The 16009-nt window shown below is 39.7% G+C and overlaps 1 protein-coding gene across 1 annotated transcript in view; it reads left to right on the plus strand.

The window, feature by feature from the left end:
• The first annotated feature begins 508 nt into the window (after positions 1–508).
• Positions 509–16009, plus strand: part of MCC (MCC regulator of WNT signaling pathway) — a 173420-nt gene continuing 157919 nt past the window's right edge. The window contains exon 1 of the mRNA XM_062604212.1: positions 509–737. The gene's annotated coding sequence lies outside the window, so the exon portion shown is untranslated. The remainder of the gene's footprint in view (positions 738–16009) is intronic.

The following is a 16009-nucleotide window of genomic DNA, read 5'->3' on the forward strand; positions in this document are numbered from 1 at the left end:
CCGCGTGAACTGCCTTCGACCCGCTCTGTTCGCCGCACTCCTGCTCGCTCGCGCTCCCTGGGTCAGGTTTTCACTCAGTCAGGGCTGGTGCAGCTCCTCCTGGCTCTGCCCCCGGTGAGTCAGCTCCTCGCGTGAGCTGAGCTGCCGGCTCCTGGGCAAGTTCTGTCGAGGACTTGAGGCTCCCTCCTCAGTGGCTCTTGTTGCTCTGAGGTGAGGCCCCTGGACGCTGATCTCACCCCGCTCCGCTCCGGTGTTGCAGGCGTCCTCTCTCAAGCTGCTCACCCCGACAATCTCCTCTATCTGGTGACCAGTGACAGGACATGGGGAAATGGAATGGAGCTGAGTCGGGAAGTTCAGAAGAACCTAGGAAAAGGTTCTTCACAGAGAGGGTGGTCACTCAGTGGAGCAGGCTCCCTGGGGAAGTGGTTAGAGCACCAAGCCAGCCAGAGTTCAAGGAGTGTCTGGACAATGCTCTTAGCCATATGGTTTAGTGTTCGGTATGTTTTTTCCATTTCTGCATTTTAGGTGCCTTATCAGGAGCCAGAGAAAGCTGGGAGTATGATTCAGGAGCAAGAGACCTTCAGAGTCCAGACCTCCAGAGTAATTTTACACTACAAAAGGTGTTGGAATATGGTGGAAGCAATGAGACCCGACAGGCTTCCCTGCAAAGACTTCTAAATCAGGCCTCAAGTTTTAGCAGCTCTGTTGGAGGAAGCTACTTAGAACTTGTCAACACTGTAAGTGCATTTTGCTTCTGTTTTTAAGTTTTTGTAGAAGATTTTTATTGTTTGTGGTTTTTTTGTCAGTGTGTTTTGGTTTGTGGTTTTTTGTTTGTTTTCTGAAAGCAGCATATCAAGTTCAGGCTTAGAGCCTTTGAGCCTTCATGGAAACAATGCTACGCTGCTGCTGCTGCCGCCTTTCATTTACCAGAAAACTCATGTGATTTTAGCAGTTGGTAGGTGTATAGTATTTCCAAAGCTTGTATAATTGAGTTTCATTGAAAAGGGTAGGAATCATGAGGTGCTAAATTGAACTTCTTAATTTATACAATTTAACAGAAGATGTTTTTTATGTGGCGCTTACGGACATGGTTTAGTGGTGGTCTTGGCAGTGCTAGTGTAGTGATTGGACTCAATGATCTTAAAGGCCTTTGGCAACCTAAATGATTCCATGATTCTAAGATTTGTGCCTGAAAACCTCTTATCAATTAATGTTTTTTAAGTATGGTGTCACATTGCTCAGAAGTGTTGTGCAGAAAAATTCTTCATATGTTATTTCATTACTTAATTATTTGATAATTTTTTTAAACCCTTGGTGAGCTAGCACTTTGCTTTTTTATTTCTACAGGCAACAACTATTCTCCCCTGTAAAAAATCTGTAACTATTGTGCGTTCCACTGTATTGCTGTCAAGCTTATATTTTAATTTTAAGCCAGATGTGTTATAAAAGACCACCTATTTTGTAGCATGTTTCTGATTTATGCTTTACAGGAGTTTGAGTGGAGAAGTAAAAGATGTTAACATGAAAATTAAAAGTTTCTAATTTTTAAAATGACTTTATTTGCATGCTTGACTTTGAAACAGTCTTGTAGTTCATGGTATTACAGGATAATTCAGGCTGTAAGACAACCTCAGGTGGCCATCTAGTCCAACATCCAGTTTAACACTTAATGTCTTAATGGAGGTGGTGTCTGGCAACAGAGGAAAATCAATTCTTTAACTGCTTTAAATTCTTGTATTACTTGAAAAGAAAATGATGAAAAATATTCTGGAAGTGTTTTCGAAGGCCTTCTAAGTTTTATTTAAGTTCCTGAATATGGGCTGATATATGACCTAAAATTTCCATATTCAGAGTAGAAATATGTAGATATTAAAACTTATCTAAGGGAGAAAAAAGTTCAAGCAAGTTGACAGTCCCTTAAAGGAATTGTGTCCTCATTTTTCCTAAGAATGATAGTAAGGGATGAAGTGTGGTTAATCATAAACTCTTTGATCTTCAAAAATGGACAGAACCATATGGAAACTGGAAAGAGCAGAAAAATGGGCAGGCACACATATATTGTAGAGAGGTTAAAATGAAGGGCCTGGGAAATTATAGGTCAGTTAGCAGCTTTAATTATACTTTCCAGCAGTTTTCTGGAAATGTGAGCAAACTTAAATGACCAAGAGGCAACATGTGGATTTGTAAAAGAACAATCATATCCATCTAACCTAATATCTCTATTAACAGTTGGAGTACTTCCTCACACTGAAAACTGCTCTCACAATAATCCGCTAAAAAGATGCAAGTCTAGGTCTAAGGAGGATAATGGGTGAATCAATGTTTGTTCAGTTACATGTGTTCTGTAGCATTGGTTGACTTGCTTAAATATTAGCGTTTTGAAAGGACATGAGCTGTTGCACACCTGATTAGTTTAAAGGATGTACAATGCACTTTGACAGACGTTTTAAGTAGAGCTGCTTAAGAGAAATATAGCTGGCAAAAAGAATGACTTGCATACTTTTTTCCTGGATTAGAAAATGTTAGTTGCTGTGTCCTATTTGGATCTGGAGTTCATTCAGGTTTCAAAGTGGGTATGCACTTTGTATGTCCTCTGTCTATGCTCCTGGCTGATGATGGTTCAGAAATCATAGGCTTTGGTAACTTCTTGCACATTTGCAAATATAAAGACACAGGTGTGCAGTGTTTCTAGAATGCACAGTGTGAAGGCTACTGCAGTCCTGTGATGTGTAGAAATCTTAAAAATAAAAATGCTGAAGGCTGATATGAAATAAAGGTCTCTGGGTCTTACATTTTTCTGTCAGTTTATTCCCATCTCTAAATTCCTTCTATACTTAATGTTATGAAAGATGCCTTATATACAAAGTACTACTGTACAAAGTATACCAAAGTATTACTGTAACCAGTATTACCTCAAAAAAAAACCCCAAACAAAACAAACAAAAACACCCCACCAAAACCAACCCAGATGAGTACTTAGTAACTGCATTTCTTCCCTTTGCTAGTTGTTTCTTTTTGTAAAGCTGTATAATAGAAGGACAAATAATTAAGAAACAGACTCTGTGTGGACATTTCTCTCTGGAATTCTCAATTCTCCTAAAGTTAACCAGAGAGATTTATCTTCTTCATAACACTTATAAAAAAGCAGAGCAGGGCCTCTCGGTGTCATTCTTCTCTCAAATGCACAGTTCCTGGCAGCTTCTCCCAAACGCATCTAAACAGGCCATATGTACACACTCTTGTAAGCAGTTCTGAGAAATGTTTAGGCTTTAAACTTACAGGTCTAACAAAGTAATTGTTGTATGGGTGAACATAAATCAGTTCTTTTGCTTGGAAATCGTATGATTGTTTTTCTCTCAGCTCCTTGAACTGCTTTCCCTTTTTGGAGTGTCAATTCTTGTTACTTAATTTCTTTTTTTTCTTTCTGACAGTCTTTTGATTTTAAACGGTGCAGTCAGGCTAAAGACATCTCTGTGGTGATTATGTACTTCTATAGCAGAGATTATACTCCTCAGTCCATACAGAAGATCTTTATGCTGCCAGCAGCATTTAAGTTCTGGAGAGATTTGCAAAATCTAAATGAATGTCAGGCCATTATAATTTTGCTTGTTTTTATAAAGTGAAATTTTTAATGCATTTGTGAAATCCTGTGAACATACAGCTCTATAAAGCTTTATAAAAACATAATATCTCCTCTGAAGATTTTGTTCATTCACAGAAAGAATGTATATTTTAGAAAGTGCTGTTTGAAATTTAACCCTTTATACTCTTTGCATGTTTTTATCTGTTCGCTTCACATTATTTTGCTGGTTTAGTTTATTAACATATGTTGAGGTTCAGCTTTTGTTTTACCTAAATACCAGTGTGTAAATCTTTCAGTATTTTTCAGACTCACATTTTTAGATAGCTTTACTTTGATACCAGTATTTATGACTAACATATTAACCTTTAATATGACCCGTCACCACTGACTAGATAATGTACCTATTTCTGCTGGTAGGTTAAATACTGCAGCACATATCCCTGTTGAGAACCCTTGTATGTGTTCCAGATGTAGTCATTTATGAACTCAGTGTGTATTGCATTGGGATGTAAATAATTCTAATATCCTTCATGGATAGAAAAGGATTTCTTTGTGCATGTGGAAGTTTGAGAGCTGTTTTTTATTTTTACTTGGATTTTCAAAGTTGGACAAGGATAGTCATGTAACTAGTGAAATAGCTAATTGTGTTCACATCTGTTCACTTCCCAGGCAGCCATGTGATACTAATGCATTCCCTGTGGCGCTATCAGTATGCTATGTATCAGTAATAGCATGCTGTTGTAGGAGCTGAAGTATTGCTCTTCTCTGAAAAGATCACATGAAACATCCTCTTGATATGGTGGGCATATTTCACATAAGAATTACTGTTATGTTTAATCAGGTGAAGCAGTAAGAGTTGGGTATGTTTATTTCCCTTTTCATATTCTCTTTGCAAGTGATTAAAATAGACTAGGTTAACTTTTTTTTTTTTAAATTTAGAATGTGTGCCTTAGTTCAGTGTTAAGATGAATGTATTTATCGCAGGTAGATAAGTTTAGATAAGTATGGAATAAGATAAGTTTAGATAAGTATTGGTATTGTTTCATTTGCCAGTATAATATGATCTCCTACTTCCATTCTTTCTGCTGTAAATAACTCTGGTGGGCTGAGAAAGTCTCTGCACGAAGATCTTACATTTTTTTAAATGTGAGTGACCCCAGGTATGTTGATACATGAGGGTTTTTTTAGCTATTGAGTCCCTGGACTGATACGATTCTTTAATCATGATCCAGCATCCTTTAATCTCTTGATTTTTTCCTTCCAAATATACTTGAGCTGTATTGGCAGTTCTTTGATTGCACCTTCCCTGCTAGGGCTATTTTGGTTGAAAACATTTAGAAAGATTTGATGAGGATATGGTTGACTTCAAGAGGGGAAGAATACAGATGTGTTTTTGAGAATAGAGCATGGTAGGATTTCTTCATGATCACTTGCTTTTAGAAGCCTCTGTTTTACTTCCTCCTCAAAGCAGCCATGCAAGTGCCACAGGCGTGGTTTTCTTACTATGTGAGAGAGAAGGGCATATTTACAGAGTTGTCAGCATTGCTTCCTGCAGCATCTTGTGGTTCTGGCCAGAAACCACACAGGCATAATCCTGCTTTATTTTGTGCAGGGCTGTCAATGCTCTAGTTAGGAGAACATTGGAACAGATTGCTCCACCTGCCAAATCTGCACTTCTCACCTTAACCAGGGCTGGTTTTGCAATGTCTCCATCAAGAACAAAGTAGAAAGCTAATGCTACAAGATTCTTAATGCATATTCTCTGAATTAGGTTGCTTTTCATCAGCTATTCCTGCCTAATTTGCATGTGTATTTACCTCATTTGAAGGTGCTAAAAACCTTCTTGAGCTTGGGAATGGATCATTTTAGTCATGCATCTGTGTGACAGGGTATGCTTTCTGTACAGAAGGATTAAGGTGACTAAACCAAATTTAGTTCTGACTGTGGACTCTCTGTGCCAAATGCAGGTATAATCTCTGGTGGGTACACAACCCAAAAGTTTATAAAATACAAAGCCATACTGGACATATCCATAGCAAAGCAGTATGTCCTTGTACTAGAACTAGTTTTCATCATGATCTCTAGCAGGTGGGAACTTACTGTCGTTTTAGGAAGTGTCATGTTCTGCAAAAATAGATATTCTTACTGTGATACTTCTCTATTAATCAGATCTGGTGAATGCTTGCATTGCTAATTTTTCACTCCTTCAGAGCATTGAGCTGCAAGTTATGACAGACAGAACCATTGTTTTCAGGGACATATGGCTTTTTATTTCCCTCCTAGATAATCTGCTCTATATTCAAACAAACCTAACTTGCTGTTGTTGACTATGTATATATATTTTGGGTACAAAAGAGCACACAATATTATAATTTTGTTTACATATATGTCAGATTGTGACTGTAGTGCAGCTGGTTCTGGATAACTGCTTGAAACAGCATTAATAGGCTGTTTTATCCTGAGTCACAATAACCATTTGTGTGCTCTGAGATACATGCAGATCTAAACTATGTGATTTGCATGTAAATTCAGTGCTGCCATCAGGTTACAGAGCATATAATGATTTTTTGCAATGCCTTAAGTGCACTTAGCACTTTAGCAAAAGAGTACTATAGAGATGCTTGGTATTTGACATATATTCACATATGACATTCTGTGATGAAATTCAAATTGCTGAATTTAATCTCTTTGTCTGGCCCTTTCTCTATCACTTCAGACCATTTGACAGACAATTTTCTGTTACTTCCTACCTTGCCTCCTGGTATGGCTGCTGCTATTTCTAGTGTTCTTTGCTGTGTGACTAGCAGGGGATATGGCTATGTAACCAGCAGTCTTTCCTTACAGTGACTGATATGATCAGATTATTCACTGATAAGAATGTCTGCTTGTCCATCTTATGTATGTAAGCTTTTATTTGGCACAAGTCACTGTAACATTAGCATGTTTACAGAGTAAAAACTGTACTGCTTAAAAACCCTATGCCAGTTACCCTCCCAAGAAGCTGTAAATCTTGTTATGTATACTGTACTTTTTTAAGCTACATTTTTGGCTCATTTTAACTAGCTAGTAAGTGTAGATTTTAAAGTTAACTTGTTAAAAACAGGAAGGTGTGTCTGTTTACCAAAGAAAGCAAAAATATTCTTCTAGGGGGTGGGGAAAAAAAGGCCTCATAGAGATTTGCGTCAGTCTAGGTATACTCTTACAGCTATCCTAAATATGAACCATTTGCTCTGTTGTTTAGTTTACAACCATCAGCTGTAAATGAGATGAGTTTTATCAAAATTACACAGGCACTTCTTTTGGGAAACTGTCTTTCAAGAAAATTATTGAGGAAGATTGATGACAGAACTACACTGTGAAAGGTGATTCCATGGTTAGTTTGTAGGCTACTTTTCTTTGGTATCCCTACTAATGAAAACCTGTTGTAAAGTGCCTGATTTATTGTGTAATTTTTAAATGGTTTTATAACTCAATAATATTAGTATTTCCTTTTCTGGCGAACTCTGCCCCTTTTTCTTCTCCCTCCTCTCTCCAAATCTGTTTTTAAATTAAGCTTCTTTGTTCCTTGGTTTGGGAAGCTCTATTCCTTCAGCTTCCCCACCCCTTTTCTTATTAAACAGGGAAATTTGGCCCCAAAGTATCAGGTACCCAATGCTCTGCAAACACATCTTTTTGGATCGGAGAGAGTAATGGCTTTCTATTTTCTCTGCATGAGGCTGGTGTGGACAAGGAATGCTTAGAATCTGTGTGTTTCAAGGAATTTATTCAGTGCTATAGCACTTTATAGGATATGTCAGGATTCAGTTACTTGTGCACGAATTGATTTTTCCCAAGTTACTTTGTTGGAAAATCTGTTCTGTATTCAGCATACTGTCAGAATTAAACTGCAGGAGCCATGTCTCTTACTTTCCTCCCCTTGCAGCCATTTGTTTTCCATGTCCTACATGCAACTTTTATTACAATTTGTTTTTCATGCCAGTAAAAGCTATTGAAGTTTTTTCAATAAGAATGCAAAATGTAAAATGTAAAAATGTAGCCCAATGATTTCTTCAGCTGGAACCCTAGTAGGTAGAAAGGCCTAAAGCTGAACATTCTAGTAGTGTGAACAGTAGCACTTACTATTTATAAAGGATTTGTGCGCAAGATAACCTGGCCTTTTGTGCCTTTGCTTCCAAAGTAGGCGTCATTTCCATTCTGACAGTCAAAAACTAGAATCCAAGAGTTTCTTAAAGCAAGAACTGATTATTGGAATATAGATTCAGGAGGCTTGGCTTACCAGAAAGCAGGCAGAAAGGCAGTTTTGTCTGACAGATCTTTTTTATGTTAAATGGGAAGCTGTTTGCTGTTTGACTTTGATTTCAAGCCAGCACTGTAATGGAGTTTGTTTGTCTGAAACAGGTATCAGGTGTATTAAGTCTATGCATTGTATTTTTACAGTCCTGGCTTCTGTAGCCCTCTAACAGTGCTCAGTTACTCTTCTCTTGTAAATTAAAATGGACATGATGGATTAGGTCTGCCAGGAGTCATCTACTTTATATGAAATGCGTTTTTTCTGTCTTTTGAACTTACTGGATTGTTAACAGACGTAGAGGTGAGCAAAAGGCAGATTTGTAAGCTTTATTGGAAATTCACTTCAGTAGCATACATGCTGAGGGAATTTGTTTGTTTTGTTATTCTGTTACAGAATACAACATGTTACAGAGTACAACATGATGGGCAAATTTGCTGAGGCAGCCTTTTAATAGATCCTTTTGACTGAGGCTTTTAACTGGATCTTTTATGTGACAGTTGAACAATATCTCTTACAAGCATGTAACAAAGGTGAAATGTAACAGAATGATGGGTTTTGACCCAGCCTAGTAGTTGTAATTGCATGATGGGAACTGCCATGTGGCAACCGGGTGCAACAGAAAAGGGCCCCTTAAGAAGTGTGTTTAAGTAGATGTTTTGAAGGCCTATGGAAGAAGTTTCAAAACTTCTAATTGAACTTAGTTGCAAGGTCTTTATATCTTTCCCTACTCCCCCTATTTGCTAGAAACTGTCTTTGTGCGTCCTGTTTTGTTTGCTGTAGTTGAGGAAACCCTATCTCCAGTGCAGGTGTTCAGATCTTTTCACTTTTTCAAATTTTGTGTTTTTCCAGTTTCCTGAAGAGCAGTTCATCTGGTATGTTAGGACAGCACCACTGCACACAGCTATACAGAATATAATATTTATATTATAATTTTGCTTGGCAAAGTGGTAAGGTGAGCCTGAGGCCCAAGAATAGTCTGTTGAAGCAACATTAACCTCCTGGATTCTGGTTTGCCAGAGCAATTACCATGTAGCTTTCTAACAGGGTCTTTTGTATTAACAGCTTTCCTGCCTGTGCTCTGCCTGAGCTTCTGTGAATCCTCATTTATTAAAAAGGTGAGAAGACTTATTCCCACTCCCCTTCCACAAACTTACTAACCCCTTATGTTTTGGTTACATGATACAAAGGAATTTGATAACAGAATGAAAATCTTGACTGCATTGCAGAGTTGAAAACGGACTCTAATGTGTTTTTACAGTTCAGTGCTAGTTCAGTTATAATGGAGTAATCAACCACTATCCTGCCAACCAGGCGAGACACGGCAGGTTTTCCACAGAAGCCTCTCAGTGCCATGGGTAAATTCACCAACATGCTCCTGCTCCCTGAGGTCTTTTCTCTGTCACTATCAGGTCTGGGACATTGACCTGAGGCATTGCAGAATGGTGAAACTGTTCAAACTCCCTGCTTCTCTTCATGTTTGGTTCTGTTTGTTTGTGTATGTGTGTATGAGGGCTCTGCTTGGTTTTGCTTTTTTTTGATTTTTTAAATGAATATATATTTGTCAGCACAGCTGCTTTGGGAAAGTATTTTGGTACCAGTGCAGAGAAGATGGGAGTTGAGTACTTATGCAGAGGCATTCTCTTGCACTTACTATTTCTACTTTTTGTGAAGAACTGCTTCAGCATGACTGCTTCATTTTTGGGCTAGAAAATCACATTATCCTTCTCAATTGGCAGATAGATTATGATAATAGCTATGTTGATGTGTATGTTAAACCCTACTCTTCATCATGGTAGGAAGCAATGAAAGTAAACTTTTGAGTTTCAGGAAGGACAGTGTCTGTTTGTGAAGAGTTCATAATAAAACAAGAACCTCAGTGATGTTCCTAAGTTACATTTGTGCCTTTAAGCTAAATAACCGTCTTTAGTTTCCTACACTAAGTTTTGTATTACTTTACCTACTTGAGGCTATAATTTCAGGGAATTGACTGGAGAAAAAGACATTATCTTTCTACCCTATGAATTTTTAAAGACATTTTAAATGCATATTTTTGGTTGAATCTAATATTTACATGGATATTGACTGTCTGGTATGCATTATAGAAAAGGAGGGAAACATGTTTCTGTAGCACCTACAGAGGCGCCAGGTATTTGTTCATAATGCTGAAAGGATTTTTTGTCAGAATTGTAAATTCTGAAGACAGAGCAAACACGACTTCAATTTTTTTTAAAGAGAAGTTTGTTTATTTGCTTTGGTTTAGTTGGTTGGTAGACCCTTCTATAACAGTAAACACTAGAAATATTTAGCAAGTAATTTCTAAACTTAATGAAGTAAGGGACTATCCAGGTGAGGCCTGAAAATAAAGATGATTTTAGCTTTGTAATCATGTTTCACGAATCAGATAGACGATACAAGAAAGTCAGAGATACCGTAAATGTGGAAGCAGGGTTGTTTGCTGTCCTTCCCAAGGTAAAACAAAACTGACAGACATGAAAGCTGTAAGGCAGCCTTGAAGATTATGGTGAGAAGCTTAAATGTAGGAAGGTGTATAGGAAAAAAGTCTCAGAAGAGCTTTGAAAGGTACATGACAGAGCACTTAGAACGGCAAAAACAAAAAAGCATTTTATGGACCAGATGGGGTTTTAGAATAAGGAGCTTGGATTTCATGTCTGCTATTTAAGGAGAGAAAAAAACCCATATAAACAAAAAGCAAAACACAGACCTTTAGAAAAAAAAAGAAATACTTGTATTTATTGGATATTAAATACTTAGGGAGTTGAGAAGTGAATTTGTTGATAGTAAATCCTGAATTTCTTGATAGTAAAATATCTAAAATAGGGAGTTTTACTGACCAGAGGTTACACACACACACACACACATATATATATATATATATATATATATATATATATATATATATATATATATGTATAGCCCTGCGGAGTCAGACTTGGGGGTGCTGGTTGATGAGAAAATGAACATGAGCCAGCAGTGTGCGCTTGCAGCCCAGAAAGCCAACTGTATCCTGGGCTGCATCAAAAGGAGCGTGACCAGCAGGTCAAAGGAGGTGATCCTGCCCCTCTACTCTGCTCTCAGGAGACCTCACTTGGAGTATTGTGTGCAGTTCTGGTGTCCTCAACATAAAAAGGACATGGAACTGTTGGAACAAGTCCAGAGGAGGGCCACGAGGATGATCAGGGGACTGGAGCACCTCCCGTATGAAGATAGGCTGAGAAAGTTGGGGCTGTTCAGCCTGGAGAAGAGAAGGCTGCGTGGAGACCTCATAGCAGCCTTCCAGTATCTAAAGGGCACCTATAGGGATGCTGGGGAGGGACTCTTCATTAGAGACTGTAGTTACAGGACAAAGGGGTAACTGGTTAAAGCTTAAACAGGGGCAGTTTAGATTGGATATAAGGAGGAAATTCTTTCCTATTAGGGTGGTGAGTCACTGGAATGGATTGCCCAAGGAGGCTGTGAATGCTCCATCCCTGGTGGTGTTCAGGGCCAGGTTGGATGAAGCCTTGAGTGATGTGGTTTAGTGTGAGGTGTCCCTGCCCATGGCAAGGGGGTTGGAACTTGATGATCTTAAGGTCCTTTCCATCCCTAACTACTCTATGATTATATATATATATATATATATATATATATATATATACACATAATTTCAGGTGACATAATGGTTTAAGTAATTTTTGTTACAATTTCTGCCAAAATGAGAGATTGCCAAACTCCGTAAGTGCTCAGTGAGGTTGGTGCTCTTGTTATTTAAATACTCATGCCAGCCCAAAAGTTCTACAGAGCTTCAAGCAGGGATAAGTCAGACACTTGCCTTGCATTTGCCTGAATTCATTTGCTTGACAATGTTTCAAATGGAACATTTCAGTGAATCTAATTTTTCAAATACTTATACATACATACATTTATGTCGATGTGTGTGTATATGCATGTATTTGTATGTAAGGCATGCTAAGGCACATGAAAAACAACAAGGTGCTTGGTGACAGCCAGCATGGCTTCACTAAGGGGAAATCCTGCCTGACCAATTTGGTGGCCTTCTATGATGGGGCTACGGAACTGATGGACAGGGGTAGAGCAGCTGGTGTCATCTACCTGGACTTGTGCAAAGTGTTCGGCACTGTCCCACATGACATCTTTGTCTCTAAATTGGAGAGACATCAATTCGATAGGTGGAGCACTTGGTGGATAAAGAACTGGCTGGATGGCCGCATGCAAGGAGTTGCGGTCAATGGCTCAATGTCCAGCTGGAAACCCGTAATGAGTGGTGTCCCTCAGGGGTCAGTGTTGGGACCGATTTGTTCAACATCTCTTGGTGGCATGGACAGTGGGATTGAGCGCACCTTCAGCAAGTTTGCTGATGACACCAAGCTGTGTGGTTGGGTTGATACGCTGGAGGGAAGGGATGCCATCCAGAGGGACCTTGACACGGTTGTGAGGTGGGCTGATGCCAACCTTATGAAGTTTAAGTGCAAGGTCCTAAGCCTGGGTTAGACCAATCCCAGGCACGGCTAGGGAGAGAAGAGATTCAGAGTAGCCCTGTGGAGAAGGACTTGGGAGTGTTGGTTAATGAGAAAATGATCATGAGGCAGCTTCAGTGTGCGCTCACAGCCCAGAAAGCCAACTGTATCCTGTGCTGCATCAAAAGGAGCATGACCAGCAGGTCAAAGGAGGTGATCCTGCCCCCTCTGCTCTCCCCCTACCAGGGGCTAGGATGCCTCCCCCTTCTTTGTGTCCCTGTGGACACTTAGGTGGTCACTGATCCAGGTCAAGGAGTTGAGTGTTCAATATGTCAGTGGTAATGGAAGTCAGAGTGGAGAGAAATCTTATAATTAGGGAAAATAATTAGGGACTGACCACAAAGAGACATCTTGGAAGAGTTCAAGAGTAAAAGAATTGGGCAGCTGATGAATTGGGTTGCTGAATGTTTGAAGAGACAAGATCATACCTGTGGAGTGGGGGCTGGAGCCAGAAATGAGAACGTATGAAGCACAAGATACAAACCCAAGAGCATTTAGGAGTAAGGAGAGAATGTTAGTGAGGAAATGTAACTATGAGGGATTGGGAAAAATAGGAGAGACTTAGCAGGGGACAATTAAAAGTCAAATCTTTCTTATGCAGATGATAATTTTTGAAAGGGTTTCATTTCACAGCTGGTAAACATGAGGGAATACAAGTTAGCTACCAAGAATGAAGGGACTGGAAGTGAAATGACTTTATTTACCTTGTGGTTAATAACTGGGGGAATGCATAACTGAACTGAGGGAATGCAGGACAATGAAGGGAAGTTGAGCAGAAGTATGATGGCAAGAACTGTGTTTTACAGAATGGCCTTGTTTGTGTTTTTAAGCAAGGAACAAATGAACATCAATGATAATTAGGTGGCTGCAACATGAAAGGAGCATACTAATTGCTACTGTCTCCCCTTTTGTTGTCACAGACAAGTCTCTAAAGTGAGTAACAGGCACATATTGCCTCCCTGGTCATTCTCCTGTCCTGACCTGATGCTAAGGCTCAGGTGGGGTCAGAGGGAATCAAAATGTATGGGTTTTACTAAAATGACAAAGTGGAAGTGGCTGTTTGACAGGTTGGTGAATAGCTTCATGGCATGAAATACTGGAGGATGGAAAAAGAGGTCAAATGTGAACTCCCAATGAGACTAATCAGGTCAAGGGTGTGACTTTTTAAGTGGATTAAGTATTTGAGGAATGGTGAACAGGTGAGAATAGCTGATTGAAGTGCTATTTGGAAATGACATTATTCTAGACATGTTATCTGTTTTAGATGTGATTGAAGGAAAGAAGTTTGCTTGTGTTTTCTTCAGAGAGTGCTTGATTCTTCAGAATAAGTTTACCTGCAATTGTTTCAAATGAGTTGGATTTTTTTTCTCTCAAGCTAGGTATATAATCTTCACTTGCATTAATGAGAACAGTTTGCATCAAGAAGAATTTACCATCCCTTTCAGACTCTCTCTTTTAAATGATAGTGCATTAGTGCTATTGAATACAGAATTTTCTGGAAGCATTATCCAGCTACTGTATTGAATTTCTGCTTCCAAGTTTAGTCTTCTTGCTACTCTTTTCTCCATGGAAATTTAGACTTGTAATTACACCAGTATATTCTGTGCCAGAGTGAAAACAAAACCATGTTGCATTCAGACTGTGTGTAGTCGATTTGCAGTATTTGTAGGTGTAATTTATTGTATGTGAGTGTGCAGAGTGCTGCTCTAACTGTAGACATGATACTGAAACAAATGCAAACAAACTAAATGCTCAGTGGACTTCAATTAGTTGCATTTCAATTACAGTGCTAATTAAACGGAACCAACCCAGGCGGCCTTACCTCATACATTTGGAGCTGGTGATCAGCTAAATGTGCATATTGTGTGTGGAGTGAAACTGCTCCTCAGAAAGAGGTGCACTCTATGCTGAAGAATATGTGATACATACATACTTGATAATTGCTTTTATGTTGTGTTTTTCACTCCACAGCTGTCAAAACAAGGAAGAAACATTCATGTGTGGCAATTGTCAGACCTGCTGCAGTGGCTGTTAAGAAATAGAGTATTGTAATTACTCAGACATACTGTCCTGGGTTCAGCAGTAGCAGTCATGTTTCTCCTTCGTGGTAGTTGGTGCGGTGCTGTGTTTTGACTTCTAGCCTGGTAACAGTGTTGGTGATACTGATGTTTTCGGTTGTTGCTAAGTGATGTTTACCCTGACCAAGGACTTTGTGAGGCTCATGCCCTGCCAGGGAGGAGGGGAAGCCGCGAGGAAGCAGAGACGGGGCGCCTGACCCAGGCTAGCCAGGGAGGTATTCCATACCACAGCACGTCATGCCCAGGGTGGGGGGTAACTGGGAGTTACCCAGAAGGACACGGGCTTCCGGGTGGGACTCGTTTCTTGGTCAGTGGTATCGTATTCTCTTCCCTTGTTATTTTCCCTTATCATTGTTGTAGTTGGTAGTAGCGGTGGTGATTTGTGTTGTACATTGGTTGCTGGACTGTTCTTGTCTCAACCCGTAGGAGCTGCACTCTTTTGATCCTCCTCCCCATCCCTCCAGGAGCGGGGAAGGGGAGAGACCTGGGGAAGGGGGGGGGGGGGGCTCGATTGTTGTCAGCCCGGCACCACTCACTGGGAGTGAGTCTGGCTAGGGTTTAAACCACGACACATACTATGAGGGAGAAACCTTGTAAAGTAACTACGGTGCTCACTTCTTCCATTTTCCGTAGCAGTTTCAGAAGTCAAAGGTGAGGAGGGCAAGAGAATTACATCTTGTCCAAAAAGAATCCTTTTATACCAGATGATCTAGTAAATCTTAGTAAATGATTAGTCACTTAAAAGGTAGACTCCTCAGTGAATCCTGAATGCATATTGATGATTCTTTTACTACATTTTCATAAAAGTAAACAAATGGAATAGAGTGGCCATAGGGTCCTTAGATCCACAGTCAGCAAACTGGCCACCCTAATGGTTGCTACTGGATAATTCTGAAATTACCTTGGGAAGAATCTGTCAGTGCAGATGCATTTAGCTACAAGCAGTATGCATCATGAGTGCTTTAGAGGTATAAAATGCAGTAACTGATCAGAATGCACTGAGATTTGAGTGGAAGCCCAACTTCCTTTCGTTTGCATCATAGTACACACTGAGGTGTCCGCTGAGACTGTGTCCTCTTGGGCCAAGAAATGTAGGTTAAGAGATTTCTTTTCCCATCCACATGCCATGCCAACCCCTTCCTTAAGTGTAGAGGATAAAAAAGAGATAGGCGTAAGATTGAGGGAAAGGCAGCATCACTTTTCTAGGTGAGGAACTGGGTCAGGGAGAGCAAGAATGAATAGTCAGCTGCCAAACAGAAAAAGAAGAGACTGTGTCCAGCCAGCACCTCTCTCTTGCTGGATCACAGGGTACTCTGTTCTTTTCCTGGCAGTCCAAAATTGGCATACCTGAGATTTTCCTTTGTTTTCTTTGAAGCCTGACTTTGGCACAAGTCAATGGGAAAATACACTTCAGCTTCAACAAAGTTATTTGGATCCTGCTACTGTATTAGATCCCCTACATGTATGGTGGAACTGCGTGGAGACAATTGTTCAGGTCTTTCTGGAAATTTTGTGATGTAAT

This window comes from Pezoporus occidentalis, unplaced genomic scaffold (genome assembly GCF_034315485.1).
Source record: "Pezoporus occidentalis ecotype Australia unplaced genomic scaffold, CSIRO_AGI_Poc_V1 ctg84, whole genome shotgun sequence".
In the NCBI taxonomy this organism is placed as follows: domain Eukaryota; kingdom Metazoa; phylum Chordata; class Aves; order Psittaciformes; family Psittacidae; genus Pezoporus; species Pezoporus occidentalis.